The 17,064-nt window shown below is 36.4% G+C and overlaps 1 pseudogene across 1 annotated transcript; it reads left to right on the top strand.

Annotated features, from left to right (window-relative positions):
- Positions 1-9,785: 9,785 nt before the first annotated feature.
- On the top strand, positions 9,786-11,796 carry LOC308615626 (zinc finger CCHC domain-containing protein 17-like; annotated as a pseudogene). Its single transcript has 2 exons — positions 9,786-10,437; positions 11,771-11,796. The product of its transcript is annotated as a zinc finger CCHC domain-containing protein 17-like (transcript).
- The last annotated feature ends 5,268 nt before the right edge of the window (positions 11,797-17,064 follow it).

A 17,064-nucleotide genomic window follows, 5' to 3' on the forward strand; every position in this document is an offset into this window, starting at 1 on the left:
TGGTAAAGATGATCCAAGATTCTATTTCCGAGATCCAAAATCTTGGAAATAGAATAGACAAAATGCAAGAAACAGTTAACAAGGACCTAGAAGAACTAAAGATGAATCAAGCATCGATTAAAAACACAATACATGAAATAAAAAATACTCTAGATGGGATCAATAGCAGAATAACTGAGGCAGAAGAACGGATAAGTGAGGTGGAAGATAAAAGAGTGGAAATAACTGCTGCAGAGCAAAATAAAGAAAAAAGAATGAAAAGAACAGAGGACAGTCTCAGAGACCTCTGGGACAACATTAAATGCACCAACATTCGAATTATAGGGGTTCCAGAAGAAGAAGAGAAAAAGAAAGAGACTGAGAAAATATTTGAAGAGATTATAGTTGAAAACTACCCTAATATGGGAAAGGAAATAGTTAATCAATCCAGGAGGCACAGAGAGTCCCATACAGAATAAATCCAAGGAGAAATACGCCAAGACACATATTAATCAAACTGTCAAAAATTAAACACAAAGAAATCATATTAAAAGCAGCAAGGCAAAAACAACAAATAACACACAAGGGAATCCCCATCAGGATAACAGCTGATCTCTCAGCAGAAACTCTACAAGCCAGAAGGGAGTGGCAGGACATAATTAAAGTGATGAAGGAGAAAAACCTGCAACCAAGATTACTCTACCCAGCAAGGATCTCATTCAGACTTGATGGAGAAATTAAAACGTTTACAGACAAGCAAAAGCTGAGAGAGTTCAGCACCACCAAACCAGCTTAACAACAAATGCTAAAGGAACTTCTCTAGGCAAGAAACACAACAGAAGGAAAAGACCTACAATAACAAACCCAAAACAATTAAGAAAATGGGAATAGGAACATACATATCGATAATTACCTTAAATGTAAATGGACTAAATGCTCCCACCAAAAGACACAGATTGGCTGAATGGATACAAAAACAAGACCCATATATATGCTGTCTACAAGAGACCCACTTCAGACCTAGAGACACATACAGACTGAAAGTAAGGGGATGGAAAAAGATATTCCATGCAAATGGAAATCAAAAGAAAGCTGGAGTAGCAATTCTCATATCAGACAAAATAGACTTTAAAATAAAGACTACTAGAAGAGACAAAGAAGGACACTACCTAATGATCAAGGGATCGATCCAAGAAGAAGATATAACAATTGTAAATATTTATGCACCCAACATAGGAGCACCTCAATACATAAGGCAAATACTAACAGCCATAAAAGGAGAAATCGACAGTAACACAATCATAGTAGGGGACTTTAACACCCCACTTTCACCAATGGACAGATCATCCAAAATGAAAATAAATAAGGAAACACAAGCTTTAAATGATACATTAAACAAGATGGACTTAATTGATATTTATAGGACATTCCATCCAAAAACAACAGAATACACATTTTTCTCAAGTGCTCATGGAACATTCTCCAAGATAGATCATATCTTGGGTCACAAATCAAGCCTTGGTAAATTTAAGAAAATTGAAATTGTATTAAGTATCTTTTCCGACCACAATGCTATGAGACTAGATATCAATTACAGGAAAAGAGCTGTAAAAAATACAAACACATGGTGGCTAAACAATACACTACTTAATAACGAAGTGATCACTGAAGAAATCAAAGAGGAAATTAAAAAATACCTAGAAACAAATGACAATGGAGACACGACGACCCAAAACCCAAAACCCAAAAGCAGTTCTAAGGGGGAAGTTTATAGCAATACAATCCCACCTTAAGAAACAGGAAACATCTCGAATAAACAACCTAACCTTGCACCTAAAGCAATTAGAGAAAGAAGAACAAAAACATCCCAAAGTTAGCAGAAGGAAAGAAATCATAAAGATCAGATCAGAAATAAATGAAAAAGAAATGAAGGAAACGATAGCAAAGATCAATAAAACGAAAAGCTGGTTCTTTGAGAAGATAAACAAAATTGATAAACCATTAGCCAGACTCATCAAGAAAAGAAGGGAGAAGACTCAAATCAATAGAATTAGAAATGAAAAAGGAGAAGTAACAAGTGACACTGCAGAAATACAAAAGATCATGAGAGATTACTATAAGCAATTCTATGCCAATAAAATGGACAACCTGGAAGAAATGGACAAATTCTTAGAAATGCACAACCTGCCGAGACTGAACCAGGAAGAAATAGAAAATATGAACAGACCAATCACAAGCACTGAAATTGAAACTGTGATAAAAAATCTTCCAACAAACAAAAGCCCAGGACCAGATGGCTTCACAGGCAAATTCTATCAAGCATTTAGAGAAGAGCTAACACCTATCCTTCGGAAACTCTTCCAAAATATAGCAGAGGGAGGAACACTCCCAAACTCATTCTGCGAGGCCACCATCACCTTGATACCAAAACCAGGCAAGGATGTCACAAAGAAAGAAAACTACAGGCCAATATCACTGATGAACATACATGCAAAATCCTCAACAAAATACTAGCAAACAGAATCCAACAGCACATTAAAAGGATCATACACCATGATCAAGTGGGGTTTATTCCAGGAATGCAAGGATTCTTCAATATATGCAAATCAGTCAACGTGATACACCATATTAACAAATTGAAGGAGAAAAACCATGTGATCATCTCAATAGATGCAGAGAAAGCTTTCGACAAAATTCAACACGCATTTATGATGAAAACCCTGCAGAAAGTAGGCATAGAGGGAACTTTCCTCAACATAATAAAGGCCATATATGACAAACCCACAGCCAGCATCGTCTTCAGTGGTGCAAAACTGAAACCATTTCCACTAAGATCAGGAACAAGACAAGGTTGCCCACTCTCACCACTCTTATTCAACCTAGTTTTGGAAGTTTTAGCCACAGCAATCAGAGAAGAAAAGGAAATAAAAGGAATCTAAATTGGAAAAGAAGAAGTAAAGCTGTCACTGTTTGCAGATGACATGATACTATACATAGAGAATCCTAAAGATGCTACCAGAAAACTACTAGAGCTAATCAATGAATTTGGTAAAGTTGCAGGATACAAAATTAATGTACAGAAATCTCTGGCATTCCTGTACACTAATGATGAAAAATCTGAAAGTGAAATCAAGGAAACACTCCCATTTACCATTGCAACAAAAAGAATAAAATATCTAGGAATAAACCTACCTAAGGAGACAAAAGACCTGTATGCAGAAAATTATAAGACACTGATGAAAGAAATTAAAGATGATACAAATAGATGGAGAGATGTACCATGTTCTTGGATTGGAAGAATCAATATTGTGAAAATGACTCTACTACCCAAAGCAATCTACAGATTCAATGCAATCCCTATCAAACTACCACTGGCATTTTTCACAGAACTAGAACAAAAATTTTCACAATTTGTATGGAAACACAAAAGACCCCGAATAGCCAAAGCAATCTTGAGAACGAAAAATGGAGCTGGAGGAATCAGGCTCCCTGACTTCTGACTATACTACAAAGCTACAGTAATCAAGACAGTATGGTACTGGCACAAAAACAGATAGATAGATCAATGGAACAGGATAGAAAGCCCAGAGATAAACCCACGGACATATGGTCACCTTATCTTTGATAAAGGAGGCAGGAATGTACACTGGAGAAAGGACAGTCTCTTCAATAAGTGGTCCTGGGAAAACTGGATAGGGACATGTAAAAGTATGAGATTAGATCACTCCCTAACACCATACACGAAAATAAGCTCAAAATGGATTAAAGACCTAAATGTAAGGCCAGACACTATCAAACTCTTAGAGGAAAACATAGGCAGAACACTCTATGACATAAATCACAGCAAGATCCTTTTGGACCCACCTCCTAGAGAAATGGAAATAAAGACAAAAATAAACACATGGGACCTAATGAAACTTAAAAGCTTTGCACAGCAAAGAAAACCATAAACAAGACCAAAAGACAACCTCAGAATGGGAGAAAATATTTGCAAATGAAGCAACTGACAAAGGATTAATCTCCAAAATTTATAAGCAGCTCATGCAGCTCAATAACAAAAAAACAAACAACCCAATCCAAAAATGGGCAGAAGACCTAAATAGACATTTCTCCACAGAAGATATACAGACTGCCAACAAACACATGAAAGGATGCTCAACATCTTTACTCATTAGAGAAATGCAAATCAAAACTACAATGAGATATCATCTCACACCAGTCAGAATGGCCATCATCAAAAAATCTAGAAACAATAAATGCTGGAGAGGGTGTGGAAAAAAGGGAACACTCTTGCACTGCTGGTGGGAATGTGAATTGGTACAGCCGCTATGGAGAACGGTATGGAGGTTCCTTAAAAAACTACAAATAGAACTACCATATGACCCAGCAATCCCACTACTACGCATATACCCTGAGAAAACCATAATTCAAAAAGAGACATGTACCAAAATGTTCATAGCAGCCCTATTTACAATAGCCCGGAGATGGAAACAACCTAAGTGTCCATCATCGGATGAATGGATAAAGAAGATGTGGCACATATATACAATGGAATATTACTCAGCCATAAAAAGAAATGAAATTGAGCTATTTGTAATGAGGTGGATAGACCTAGAGTCTGTCATACAGAGTGAAGTAAGTCAGAAAGAGAAAGACAAAGACAAATACTGTATGCTAACACATATATATGGAATTTAAGAAAAAAAAATGTCATGAAGAACATAGGGGTAAGACAGGAATAAAGACACAGACCTACTAGAGAATGGACTTGAGGATATGGGGAGGGGGAAGGGTAAGCTGTGACAAAGTGAAAGAGCGGCATGGACATATATACACTACCAAACGTAAGGTAGATAGCTAGTGGGAAGCAGCCGCAGAGCACAGGGAGATCAGCTCGGTGCTTTGTGACCGCCTGGAGGGGTGGGATAGGGAGGGTGGGATGGAGACGCAAAAGGGAGGGGATATGGAAACATATGTATATGTATAACTGATTAAATTTGTTATAAAGCAAAAAAAAAGACTCTATCAAAGATAATAAATTAACCATTGTATGATATTATTAGATAAACTACAAAATTTATTCAGATTTCACCAGATATTTCATTTATTTTTGTTTTTCTTTTTCAGGATCCAACCCAGCATCTCATATTGCAAATAGTTATCATGTTTCCCTAGTCTCCTCCAATGTATAAGAGTTTCTCAGTCTTTCTTTGTATTTTATGGTCTTGACCCTTGTGAAGAGGATTGGTCACTATATTATAGAACATCTTTTCTTCTTTTCCTCACCCCCGTCCCTGCATCCCTTTCTTCCTTCCTTTCTTCCTTCTCTTTGTCTGCTTTTGGTATCAGGGTGATGCTCCCTTGTAGAATAAGTTTGGACTTATTTGGATTTCTTCCTCCGCAGTTTTTTGGAATAGTTTGAGAAAAAGTATTTAAATAAGTCATCACATAAATATAAATGAGAGGAAGAAACCCCTTGTGATCCAATGACAGATGCTGAAAATGCATTTAATAATCTTTAAGTTAACTAAATTGATTTAATTCCTAATTAAAACTCTTATTAACCTGGAAATAAACTCTTGATGAAACCCTAGATTCTCAACATTACATATTTTACTCAATAGTTACTTGCAGATGAATTAATGTTAGTTACAAGTTATTAAATATAAAAATTTAAATCACAAAAGTACCAGAAATATGTAGTGAGGTATTTGTATAATTTGGGAAACATGATGTCAAAAGTAGTAACAAAAAAGTTTAATTGATTTTGACTATATGATAATTTAATTCTTTACCACCAAATATAAAGAAACAAAATACAGGTATTATCAAAGTAAGTTAACCGGGCTTCCCTGGTGGCACAGTGGTTGAGAGTCCACCTGCCGATGCAGGGGACACGGGTTCATGCCCCGGTCTGGGAAGATCCCTCTTGCCGCGGAGCCGCTGGGCCCGTGAGCCATGACTGCTGAGCCTGCGTATCCGGAGCCTGTGCTCCACAATGGGAGAGGCCACAGCAGTGAGAGGCCCGCGTACTGCAAAAAAAAAAAAAGTAAGTTAACCACTACACTGAAAAAAAAATGCTTGCAACATATATGGTAAGAATATCCATTAATAAAAAATGATTTCTTACAAACTAATGAACAAAAGATGAATTCAACAGCTGACTAGTAGAAATTTGTGAAAACACATTTAACAGGAATGTAAAAGTGTCCAAATTGTATGGAAATATATTCAAATTAATAGAATTAATCTTCAAATTAGAGCCACATTTTTGTCCATCAGGGCATATAAGAAAACATTAATTTCAATGTATAGATTTAGTAACAGTGAAGGGAAGCCACTTTTACGCACTGAAATGGGAATGTTATTTGGTCTGACATTGAGTATGTTTTGACAACTATCAAAACCTCTGAAACAACCTAACACGTTCATTTCTAATTTTCCCCCCAAGCAAACAATTGTACAAGTTTACCAGATTATATAAACAAATACATTTATTGTAGTGTCTTATTTATAATAACAGAAAGGGTGTGTGTATTGCTCTGTGAAACCACTTAAATACATATAGTATGAAGATTAGTAAAATAAACTATGTAAAATACCAGGTAACTATTAAGCTATTTATTGATAGAAAGATACATAAGACCTTAAGTGAAAATATCAGCTTATATCACTATATGCATACGTGTGTGTGTGTGTGTGTGTGTTTATTTATATATATATATATATATATATATATATATATATATATATATATATATGTAAACTCTTCTCTAAATTTAAACATAAAATGTTGGCAGTAGTTTTCTCTGATGGTAGCATTATGAAAACTTTTGCATTTATTTTGTTGTTTTAAAGTTACTTAAAACAATAGTTTATTTTTTAAAGTTAATTTTCTTAAATTTTAGTGGTATGGTTGATTTACAATGTTGTGTTAGTTTCAGGTGTGCAGTGAAGTGAATGTTATACATATACAAATATCCACTCTTTTTTTATTTTTAAGATTCTTTTCCCATGTAGGCCATTACAGAGTATTGAGTAGAGTTCCCTGTGCTATACAGCAGGTTATTATTAGTTATCTATTTATATATAGTAGTGTGTATATGTCAGTCCCAGTCTCCCAATTTATCCCTCCCTCCCCCAATCCCCTCATAACCGTAAGTTCGTTTTCTACATCCATCACTCTACTTCTGTTTTGTAAATAAGTTCATTTGTATTCCCCCTTTTTTATATTCCACATATAAGTGATATGTGATATTTGTCTTTCTGTGTCTAAATTATTTCACTCAGAATGACAATTTCTAGGTCCATCCATGTTGCTGCAAATGGCATTATTTTGTTTTTTTCTATGGCTGAGTAATATTCCATTGTATTTATGTACTACATCTTCTTTGTCTAGTTCTCTGTTGATGGACATTTAGGTTGTTTCCATGACCTGGCTATTGTAAATAGTGCTGCAGTGAACGTTGGGGTACATGTATCTTTTTTTGAATTGTGGTTTTCTCTGGATATATGCCCAGGAGTGGGAGGTCTGGGTCATATGGTAGTTCTATTTTTAGTTTTTTAGGGAACGTCCATACTGTTCTCCATAGTTGCCATACCAGTTTACATTCCCACCAACAGTGTAGGAAGGTTCCCTTTTCTCCACAGCCTCTCCAGCATTTATTGTTTGTAGATTTTTGATGGTGGCCATTCTGACCAGTGTGAAGTGATACCTTATTGTAGTTTTTATTTGAAGTTCTCTAATAATTAGTGGTGTTGAGAATCTTTTCATGTGCTTTTTGGTTATCTGTCTTCTTTGGAGAAATGTCTATTTAGATCTCTCCCCAAGTTTTGATTGGGTTATTTGGTTTTTTTTTGTTTTTGTTTTTTGATATTGAACTGCATGAGTGTTTGTATATTCTAGAGATTAATCCCTTGTTGGTTGCTTCATTTGCAAATGTTTTCTCCCATCCTGAGGGTTGTCTTTTTGTTTTGCTTATGATTTCCTTTGCTGTACAAAAGTTAAGTTTAATTAGTTACCATTTGTTTATTTTTGTTTTTATTTTCATTACTCTAGGAGGTGGATAAAAAAGCTCTTGCTGCGATTTATGTCAAAGAGTGTTCTGCCTATGTTTTTCTCTAAGAGTTTTATAGTGTCTGGCCTTACATTTATGTCTTTAATCCACTTTGAGTTTAGTTTTGTGTATGGTGTTAGGGAGTGTTCTAATTTCATTCTTTTACATGTAGCTGTCCAGTTTTCCCAGCACCACTTACTGACAAGACTGTCTTTTTTCTGTTGTATATTCTTGCCTCCTTTGTCATAGATTAGGTGACCATAGGTGTGTGGGTTTATCTCTGGACTTTCTATCCTGTACCCATGATCTATATTCCTGTTTTTGTGCCAGTGCCATACTGTCTTGATTACTTTAGCTTTGTAGTATAGTCTGAAGTCAGGGAGTCTGATTCCTCCAGGCCCATTCTTCTTTCTCAAGATTGGTTTGGCTATTCAAGGTCTTTTGTGCTTCCATACAAATTGTAAAAATTTTTTTTCTAATTCTGTGAAAAATGCTATTGGTAATTTGATAGGGATTACATTGATTCTGTAGATTGCTTTGGGTAGTATAGTCATTTTCACAATATTGATTCTTCCAGTCCAAGGACATGGTATATCTCTCCATCTGTTTGTGTCATCTTTGATTTCTTTCATCAGTATCTTATAGTTTTCTGGGTACAGGTGTTTTGCCTCCTTAGGTAGGTTTATTCCTAGGTATTTTATTCTTTTTGTTGTGATGGTAAACAGGATTGTTTCCTTAATTTCCCTTTCTGATCTTTTGTTGTTTGTCTCCATTTTAAATATTTTTTACTATGGGCATAATTTTATTATACAATAAAATAACAATATTTAAAAATAATTTTAGTTTCTATCAACAGTTGACTAAGCCTTCTAGCATGAGAATAAGTTTTACACTATTGTTATTTTTATTGTAATGGATATATTTACAGTTGATCTCATTAGTTGCTATGGTTATATTTTATAAAAAGTGTTTGCAAACACTGAATTAATGAATACTCAATCATTGCTCCTAGGAGAAATATGAGAGTAAGTTCTTGTGAGCTTCTGCTCGCAACATTTTCATCAAATAATCAATACATATCATTATTTTATGTATGTTTCTATATAAAAATACCTAAATTTTTTAACATCTTTATTGGACTATAATTGCTTTACAATGGTATGTTAGTTTCTGCTTTATAACAAATTGAGTCAACTATACATATACATATATCCCCATATCTCCTCCCTCTTGCGTCTCCCACCTACCCTCCCTACCCCACCCCTCTAGGTGGTCACAAAGTACCCAGCTGATCTCCCTGTCTATGTAGCTGCTTCCCATTAGCTATCTATTTTACATTTGGTAGTGTATATATGTCCATGCCACTCTCTCACTTCGTCCCAGCTTACCTTTCCCCCTCCCCGTGTCCTCAAGTCCATTCTCTACATCTGCGTCTTTATTCCTGTCCTGTCCCTAATTTAATATACATTGTTGTTTCATTAACATTGAACTCCCTGGCTATAGAACTATAACTCCTGTCTTTATGAAGCTTATTTAACACACTTATTTTCTCTAAGGCATATAAGAGCCTTCTTGTGGTTAGGAGCACCAGCCGACAATTCAGCACATGCTTGAAAGGCATTTTAAGAAGCAGTATCAGGGGTTTTGAGCAGTGCTGCAGCTGGGAGACCTGACACTGACACCAAGACGCTTGAATTAGCTTTAGCAGAAGAGAAATGGAAGAATCACAGAACATTAAGGATGATTCAGGAAGACCCAAGACCATGGAGAACTTGCCTTCTCCCTACACTATTTTCCAAGGAGAGGTTGCTATGGTGACAGACTATGGAGACTTTATCAAAATCCCAGGCTGTCAGGAGCAAGGTCTGGTCCATGGAGCTCATATGTCATCCTGTCACGTGGATAAGCCCTCTGAGAGAGTAGATGTTGGAGACAAATTGTGGGTGAAGCTTATTGGCTGAGAGATGAAAAATGATAAGATAAAAGTATTCCTCTCCATGAAAGTTGTCAACCAAGGGACTGGGAAGGACCTTGACCCCAACACTGTTATCACTGAGCAAGAAGAGAGGTGGTCTTCCAGGATTACACTGGGCAGAAGATCACCCTTGAGGCTGTCTTGAACACTACCTGCAAGAAGTGTGGCTGTAAAGGCCACTTTGCAAAGGATTATTTCATGCAACCAGGTGGGACCAAGTACTCTCTGATACCTGATGAGGAAGAGGCAAAGGAAGAGGCAAAGTTAGCAGAGTTTGAAAATCCTGACCCCATGAGAAATTCTTCTAGAAAAGGAAAGAAAGAAAAGAAAAAAAAAAGAAACATATAGACAGAAAGTTATCTGACTCTGACAGCTCAGACTCTGAGAATGATACAGGCAAGAGGGCAAGGCATGCATCACAAGACAGCAAGGAAGAAGGAGGAGGAGGAGGAGGAGGAGGAGAAGAAGAAGAAGAAGAAGAAGAAGAAGAAGAAGAAAGAAGAAGAAGAAGAAGAAGAAGAAGAAGAAAGAAGAAGAAGAAGAAGAAGAAGAAGAAGAAGAAGAAGAAGAAGAAGAAGAAGAAGAAGAAGAAGAAGAAGAAGAAGAAGAAGAAGAAGAAGAAGAAGAAGAAGAAAGAAGAAAAGAAAGAAGAAAGAAGAAAGAAGAAAGAAGAAAGAAGAAAGAAGAAGTAGAAGTACAGTGAGGGAGAGTGGAAAGAGTAGAGGGGTTGGTTGAGAGAAGGAACCAGGAGACTTGTGCCTTGAAGCCCTGGCTCCTGGAAAGACTCAGTCGTGAGAATATGGCCTCCCACCCCACTGACTTCTCTCCCATGGGAGACGGCTTCCCTTCGTGCCACAGGCAGGTTTGGGAGATAGATGTCAAAAGCATCTGCCTAAACACGTTGTTTCCTTATCACTCCTCGTCCCTTTGCAAGTGACCCCTGCAGCTCACCCATTCATTCATCCAACTTCCTTCATTCAGCAGGAGTCCTATTACCCTCTCTAGCTGCCACTGCCAGAGCCAGATTCCTATACAGGAGTCCAGGCTAGAGCCACAGGTACTGTTTTGGAGGTGAATCTGGCTGTAGTTGCAGAACAGAGTGATTAGCCCTTCCTTGTTGGCCTGCCCTGGGCTGATGGGTGGGTGATCTCTGCTGCATCCAACACAGGGGCAGAGGGAGACTGGCAGTAGGAGGGAGAACATGGGAAGAAGTGGTGCTCACTTTTTTCCATTCCCCCTAACATGATTCTACTATGTTAGAAGTGAGAGCCAGAAAACCATTGATTGCAGTGACCGAGCTTGTGTGTGACGTTCCTCCAGACCACTGAACCAGACAGCTCAAGCCAAGATCATTGCTTTATTTTCTTTTTACTACAGTGTTAGTCAGTTGGTTCCATTTTAGGTCTCTGCTTAAATTTCTGGCACCAAAAAAAAAAAAAAGTAACATCACCAACAAAAAGGACAGAAATGCAAAAAAGTTGTACTAAATAGACAATGAAAGAGATATTTGTTTACATTGCACCTAAAATGAGAAAGCAGAGTATTGTCTTGTTGACCTCAGCTGAGAATGTGATTTAGGATGACTCAAATTTTTCACAGCTCTGTGTATGTCCACAAAGTACTACAAAAGCATCACAGGTGTTGTTGTTAAAGGTTTATAAGTACATTTTAGTGAGTAGGTGAATGTGCAGATATTGGATCCCCAAATAATGAGAATAAACTATACTGTGAAAACTCCATGATACATCCTGTTATTCAGGTTCTTCTGGGGGCCTCAACAGCTAGCAAACTATAATCAGTGCAGTTGTTATCATATTAGTCTTACTTGTTCTAAGAGTCATAATAAGCTATCTTGTTTTTGGTATCCTTCTACTTCCCCAGTCACTTTCCTAGGATTCATCATCTCTATACTGTTACTAGCATCAGCTCTGTAGAGAATCTTATAATTTCTGGGAAAAAAAATTCAAGTCTTTGCGATTGAATCCTGGAAATTATACTAGCTTCCTTGTATACATGTGTACAATTGGAAGACAGTGTTAAGAATGCTTTTGAACCTCGTTTAAATTCTGAAGTAACACAGATTTTCCTTCCGCTGCCCACAGCCTTCAGGATGGGGAAAAGACAACAGTCCTTAAAGAAATTTGTTTTGAATGAGTTCCTGCTTTAGTAAGATTTTTAGACGTGTTTTTTGAATAAAGCAATATATATTTGCAAAAGCCTCTAAAGTTAGTTATCCAAGAAAAGTTCCATGTAACACAAAGGGAATAGAACTAGGATGTACTTAAAACAGTTCATCTTCCTAAGGTGGCTCTCAGTTATAATTCCGTATTGTGATATATGAAATGGAAATACTTTATTTGGTGAGAATTCATTCTTCTTTGAGGTTAATTATGAGAAGACCCCCAAATATCTTCTTTTCAAAATAATTTTTATTGTTCAGTGACTGCACTTAAGTGTAAATTAATTTGAAATACATCCTGCTTCAAGAACCATCAGATTTACTTGGCACATTTTGATCTAGTTTTGTGCCTCTCCATCATTTCTGCATCACAGCATTGAAATATGATCAGGTGTTTGTCTTAAGTTTTTCTATTCTCCTATTCTTTCTCATACATTTGGAGTCATTTTTAGATGTTAGGGTATATTCCAGAAAATGAAACCTATTTTCACTACATAACAGATGAATAGACAAACAAACAGCCCTTGCAGAAAATGATATATGTATTATTTATTACACTTAGAATGCCTCCAGGATGAATGTATGTGATTAGCAGAAAAATATGAAATCCAGTTCTTTGCCCTTTATGAAATCACTTTTGGATTTGCTTTAAGAATGTTCTTTATTCTTTAGTCATTAACCATGAATGCCTTAGGAATGAGAAGGTCCTGTTATTCCTTGGACTAAAAGGGCTCTGGGAGATGAGTGATAAATTATGTAGACTTCCCAGGGACAGTCAATTTTTGAAATGTACTAAATAATGCCCTTGAGGAATGAATAAATTTGTGTCTTGTCTTCAGAACTCAGTGTACTTTTGTATTGGTTTCATATAGCTTTGGGAGGTGGGCAAGCTATCCCTTTTCCAATCTGTAGAAGACATTAGTATCTGGTAAATGAGAAGAATAATCAGCATCTTATATAGTCATTCAGGACACTCAAACCTATTATTACTATTGGAAATTAAATGGCTAACCTAAAAAAAAAGGAGTTTTATTTATTGGTATTGTAACTTTTTTAAGCCCACAGGAATGCTTCTATTTAGAACATTGGTTGTTTGTTCCTTCTTGAGTGCTTGCTCAGATGAGTTGAAAAGGTTTTCCAAAGGCCTGGGAACAGATCTTAATATCAGCTTCCAAGTCTTTTCTCGAATCTCTTAACAGGGTTGCATACAACGAATTAGGTATCCCTGGATCTCATTCATAGCCTTGCTTTACTTTACCAGCATTTGGGACAGGATCATATGAGATGCTGTCAACACTAGCATGACCAATATATCATTGTGTAATAGGCTTATGACCTTGGTAAGCTTTTCTTGGCAGCCCAACATTTTGAAATATCTGCCAGATTTCAGGTCTGCTGTCGCTGCCAAATGTTTTCATTAGGTCATAGAACTCTGGTGCTATTCTTTGTATTAAGAAGCAGAACTCACATTTGGAGTTATATACAGAAAGTTAGAACTGGAAGTAGCCTTAGAAATTACCTAGTCTGGTCCTCATATTACTGATGAGGAAACAGAGGTCCAGAGGAAGTGACTTGCCCAAGATCATGAAACATGTTAGTGGAAAAGCCAGCACTTAATAATCTGTTCCCTTGGGCTTCAGTTCCCTCTTATTAATGTCTGTTCCACTGTGTAAAGGTTGTTCAAGTTTGCCGAATAGATGGAAGCAAAAGTGGTGAGCAGGTGGAAATAGGCCAAGTAGTGAGGTATAACTATTCATTATTCTCATTGAGATCATGGATTTAAAATCTTTTGTTTGTTTTAGTATTTTTTTTACAAGCCCAGGTTTACTTAAAGTTCACTCTTCAGTAGTTTTTTCTGATTTTGTTGTTGTTGAGGGACAATGTAAATACAGCAAAATGCACAGATCTTAAGTATATATCTGAAATTTGTATAAATATATACATCCATGCATTCGTCAGCCAAATCAAGATATGAAACATACCCATCACCACAGAAGGTTTCCTTGTGGCTCTTTGCAGTCAATCCACATCCTTTACCCCCACCAGAGGCCATCACTATTCTGATTTCTATCATCGTAGATGTTTTTGCTTGTTTCCAGAATTCACATAAATGAAATCATACAGTATGTATTCTTTTGTTGCTGCTTTTATTTTATTTTATTTTTTTAGAGAAGATGTTGGGGGTAGGAGTTTATTAATTAATTTATTTATTTTTGCTGTGTTGGGTCTTCGTTTCTGTGCGAGGGCTTTCTCTAGTTGTGGCAAGCGGGGGCCACTCTTCATCGCGGTGCACGGGCCTCTCACTGTCGAGGCCTCTCTTCTTGCGGAGCACAATCTCCAGACGCGCAGGCTTAGTAGTTGTGGCTCATGGGCCTAGTTGCTCCGCGGCATGTGGGATCCTCCCAGACCACGGCTCGAACCCATGTCCCCTTCATTAGCAGGCAGACCCTCAACCACTGCACCACCAGGGAAGCCCCTGTTGTTGCTTTTGCTTGACAAAATATTTTGAGATTCTTCAAGTAGCAGTTGTATCAGTAGTTTTTTCCTTTTATTTTCTCCATAATATCCTTTTGTGTAAATTATTCCACCATTTGTTTATCCATTCTCCTGCTGAATAAACATCTGTGTTGTTTTCATTTTGGGCTCATTATGAATAAAGTTTCTGTGAATATTTTTGTATAGGGCTTATTACTGACATATACATTTATTGGTCTTGGGAATATACCTAGGAGTGGAATTGCTGAGTCATAAAATAGGTGATGCTTAACTTTCTTAGACATTGCCACACAGTTTTCCAAAGTGGTTGTACCTTTTTAAACTCCCACCAACAATATATGAATGTTTCCATTGCTCCACATTTTTGCCCCAACTTGATATTGTTAGTCTTAATTTTGGACCTTCTGGTTGATATGTAGTGAGATCTCACTGTGGTTTTGATTTGCATCTCCCTCATGACTAATGATGTTGGGTACCTTTTTATATGCTGATTGGATTTAGGTTTTTCTGTGAATGTCTATTCAAGGTTTTGCCCATTTTGAAAAATTGGGTTTGCCTTTTTTTTTTCCCTACTTACAGAAGGGTGAGATTTACTGAGTGTGGGTTTGTCTTTTTGTTAGTAATTTATAAGAGCTCTTTGACAAGTTATCTATTATAAATATTTTCATCAGTGTCTAGCTTACCATTTCATTTTATTAATGATAATTTTTGATGAATAGTTTTAAGCTTGGATAAAATTAAATGTATCCTTTTTTCTTTCATGGTTACTATTACTTGTGTTCTAATGTATTTTTCTCTAAGATTTTTATATTTTTTATCTCCTATGTTTTTAAAATAAATTTTTACAATATTAGCTCTTACATTAAATACTTGACTCACTATCTGAATAGAATTCAACATTGCCACTTTCTTCTGAGCCCATGACCAGTAGAGAGAACAAAATGAAAAATTTCAGGTACAACTTCATGAATGTATAATGCATTGTAATATATTTGTTCTCTGATATATTGTATATACATCTATGCAGAAAGTCCTCTTTTCCTTACACTTCTTTCAAATAACTAAGTAACCAGTGAGAAAGGCCTATTATCCTCAGAGGTATGATTTGCTCCTCCCCATATCATGTAATGCAATTGGCAGTCCTTATTCCTGAAGTTCTTAGAGGTCTATAATTTGATATCAAAGCTCATGTGGCCTTTCCTGTGTTCATTTCAAACATATTTGAATATGCTACTCTAGCTCATTTATGAAGTCTAATGGCTAGTATTTACTTTTGATAGCCGTACGTGGTGTTTCTCATTCCACATTTGCAAATGTGAATTTAATCTATTATAATTAGGCAAATTTCCCTGCTCTGTATTCAGGAGGGCACAGCAGCAAGAATAGCCTTGTGCTACTGCACAGCTTATCATCACTTCCAACTCTTTTCTGATGTTATCTAATACCTTTCTATTGACTTTATAAAGTACAAATCAAATTGCACTATTATTTTCTGTGTTCATAATTGAACAACCAAATCTATTCCACTTGGATTACTCTCAAGTCTATGTATGAACTTACTGTGCCCAGACTACATTCTTAGACCTGCCGTCTAACCGCATAAGTATCCCATGATGCATTCTTCCAAACAACAAGCAAGCAAACCAATTACTCTTCCTTCTTACTTTCCAGAGCCTCTCAACAGGATGATCTTATTGTAACATCTATAACACATCTTTCTCCACTGACATATGCCTTTAGATATGCCTTAGATTTCATTGAAGTCTTTTAAAAGAAGACATGTATGGCTCCAGTCAACCTTTCCCTTTAATTTCTACTCAGCTCACTGTATATTGACAGTCATTAATAACATAATTTTCAAATGATGAAAATAAATGCCCATTATATACAACTTAGAATATAAAAAAGAAAATTTAAAATAAACATAATCCCACCCACCATTTGGAGACACCCACTGTGACTCTTGATTGCAATTTGTTTAAATCTTTATTCTATAGGGTATTTACATTTACCTGAGAAAATTAGGAATTGGGTAAAATGAAGAAGAATTCCAGGATGAGGAAATAGAATAAAGCATACAAGAAGAAAAACTTAGGATGTAAATAAAACAATGCCTTTTCAAATTTACTTGGAAATTAGAATGTATAAATGAAAGCCATAGGTGAGAAATTCTGCCATGTTGTTTGAGGACAGACTAAAGAGTAGTTTGAACAGCAAACAAGTCACTTCAGCCTCTACATGTTAGGGTTTAGGGAACAAAGCCAGTGGAGGGGATCAGCTGGAAGAAGATGAGATAGTCATAGAATGGATTGAAGATGTGCAGAGACTGGGGTCAACAAGACAGGAAACAGAACAATTTCAATTTCCAAGCATAGACG

Source organism: Mesoplodon bidens (assembly GCF_964165515.1).
Source record: "Mesoplodon bidens genome assembly, chromosome: 4".
Lineage (NCBI taxonomy): Eukaryota > Metazoa > Chordata > Mammalia > Artiodactyla > Ziphiidae > Mesoplodon > Mesoplodon bidens.